Source organism: Myotis davidii, unplaced genomic scaffold (genome assembly GCF_000327345.1).
Source record: "Myotis davidii unplaced genomic scaffold, ASM32734v1 scaffold663, whole genome shotgun sequence".
Lineage (NCBI taxonomy): Eukaryota > Metazoa > Chordata > Mammalia > Chiroptera > Vespertilionidae > Myotis > Myotis davidii.
In genome coordinates, this window is record NW_006295816.1 from 2,057,780 (window position 1) to 2,060,240 (window position 2,461).

Sequence of the window (2,461 nt, forward strand, 5' to 3'; positions counted from 1 at the left end):
TACCACCTCGCCCCCTGGCCCCGACCCCAGGTACCTCCGGACCCCCTCGATCTCCCGCCCCTTCCCTGCACCCCTTGCCAGCCCCAGCTCCTCGGTTCTTTGTTTGAGCGTCTCTCTCTGTCCCTCCCTCTCTCCTCCCTCTCTCCTCCTCCCTCCCGCCTGCCTTCCTCCCTTGCTCCCTCCCACCAGCCTTCTCTCCTTCCTTCCTTCCCTGCTCTCCTCCTGGTGGGCTCCCAGGTGGCGGTGCCTGCTCCTCCTCTGTCCACCCACCTGGGCCAGCTGGCTGGGGAGCCTCTGGGCCTGGGGCTGAGTGGGATGCCTCCAGGAGCTGGCCGAGGGGGAGTGACAACAGAAATGCCCTCCCCGTCCTCCCTCTGTCCTCTCCTTCCTTTCTGCTCCTCTCCTCTCTTCTCCTCCATCCCCCAGGCTGCTAAAGAGGCGGCCTGGACTTGGGCCTCAGGCCCCAAAAGACTCGAACCTCCCACATTCACCCCTTTAAAGGGCTAGAGCATTGTGGGAGGTCCTTGTAGGAGCCCGGGAGGGCAGAGCCCTCCACCTCCATGGACACCTTGGGGGACTCCAACACTCCTTGGTGACCCTGACCTTGTCACCATGAACATGGAGGCAGGAGAAGTGAGGCCATGGAGAGGAGGGGAGGGGAGAGAACCGGAGGCCCCCCTGCCCCCCTACATGGGATCAGAGCTCCCTGAGGGACCCCTCCCAGGCCAGGACCATGTCTCCCAGCTTCTTTGAGCCGCACCCCACTGGCAGGTCAAGTTCCTGAGCAAACACATGCCTGTGTGAACATGTGTGGGCCTGCACGTGAGGGTGTGTGTGTGTGTGTGTGTGTGTCCATGATTGTTAGTGGGGCCTCCCGGTGCACCCCGAGGGGGTGTGGCCGCTCAGCCCTTCCCCACCTGCCCCCCTCAGCCTGCCATTCAGCCAGCACCAGCCTGGTGCCCCCCCGCAGGCAGGGAAGGGGCTGGTTCTGATTCTCCCGCCCCCCCCCCCACCTCCCCAGGAGGGAGCATCTGTGATGGGGGAGATTCGGGGGGAACAGAGAGGCGCCAGCTCCCAGGAGAGGGCCTTCCCCCACCCCAGGGCACCCTTGGGGAATGGCCGGGAGGCCCAGGCTGCACTTCCTGTCCGAGGAACCACGAATGGTTGGCCCTGGCAGGAGAGGTCAGGGCTTGGGGATGCGGGTCAGCGGAGGGCACCAGGTCTGCCCAATGGGGCCTGTGGGGCCTCACCCAGCATGTGTCAGCAGGTGCCAGGGACTCGCAGGCCCAGGCCCTCACCCCACCCCAGGGCCCAGCATTCACCTGGGCCTGCCTCCCACGGGCGGAGGGGGGAGACAGAGCGGGTCAGGGGGCGGCTCTCATTCCAAGGTAAGAGGCCGCCCCCTCTGTGCACAGCCCTCGGCCTGCCGCCCGGGAGAGAGGAGAGGTCACCGCAAACAAGGACCACACGTGGGTGGCCTGGGGGCAAGGGGGGACAGGAGGTGGGGGCTGCTGGCCCATGGTCGTCTTGGTGCCCCCACTGCCGGTGCATCTGGGTGGGGGGCGGGGAGTTGGCGCTGGTTTTTGCTGGGAGGGAGCAATATGTTCCGACAACTGGTGCTGGGCTGCGTTTACCCACAGCCAGTCTGCCTGGGGAGACAACATTGGGAAAACATCGCACTGAGACTTGGACCCGCCGGGGGTGCGCGAGTTCTGCAGGGGAATCTGCAGGCCCGCCCAGGCGGCCGCGGGAAGTCCTTCCGTAGGTCTGACCTGGATCCCTCCTGCTGTGGTTTCAGCAGAAGGAGACGGCTCTTCCCTGCCTCTCCTTTCCTGGCTGCTGCGCTCTTGCACTTTGGGCTGTGTACACGGGCCTCTCGCATTCTCTGCTCTTCCGTGCACCGCGCCCCGATAACCAGGTCCAGATTTCCCTGTCCTGGGTGGAGCAGGCCCCCTCTTCCTCCAGTCTGAGGTGGGAGAGGGATGGGCAGCTCGTTCGGTGGGGGGTGGGCTTGAGGAGGAGCCTGTGGGGAGTGCAGTCGGGGCTGGGGCTGGGGCTGGGGCTGGGGGAGTGAGTCCCCAGTGTTCGCCCCCCACCCCCCAGCCCCGTAGCTCTGCTGACCCAGGGCTGCACCTGGCTGCCTGGTCTTCAGGGCCGTTGGTTACATAGACGAGACAGGGACAAGAAAGTGTGTGAGGTTTGAGTATGGGGGCACTCGGGGCCCTGGCCGAGGGTGTGTGAGGAGACATTGTCACCCTGTTTGTTCAGATGGGGGGCTGAGGTCCTTGGCAGAATTACAGGGGGGCTGGGGGCTGTGGGTGGGGCAGGATGCCCCTGTCTGCTCCCACATCCAATCTCGGTTCTGCCCTCCCAGGTGTCCGGACCACTGAGCTGCGTCCTGGGCCCCTGGCCCCTCCCACGATGCCTGTGGCTGGTCTCCTCCTCTGGGCTTCCCTAGTGA

General features: G+C 65.6%; 1 protein-coding gene across 1 annotated transcript in view; it reads left to right on the plus strand.

Annotated features, from left to right (window-relative positions):
• Positions 1 to 1,373: 1,373 nt before the first annotated feature.
• SEMA3F (semaphorin 3F) overlaps positions 1,374 to 2,461 on the plus strand; it is a gene marked incomplete at its 3' end in the record, with an annotated part of 22,570 nt that continues 21,482 nt past the window's right edge. Inside the window, exon 1 of the mRNA XM_015568286.1 lies at positions 1,374 to 1,388. The remainder of the gene's footprint in view (positions 1,389 to 2,461) is intronic.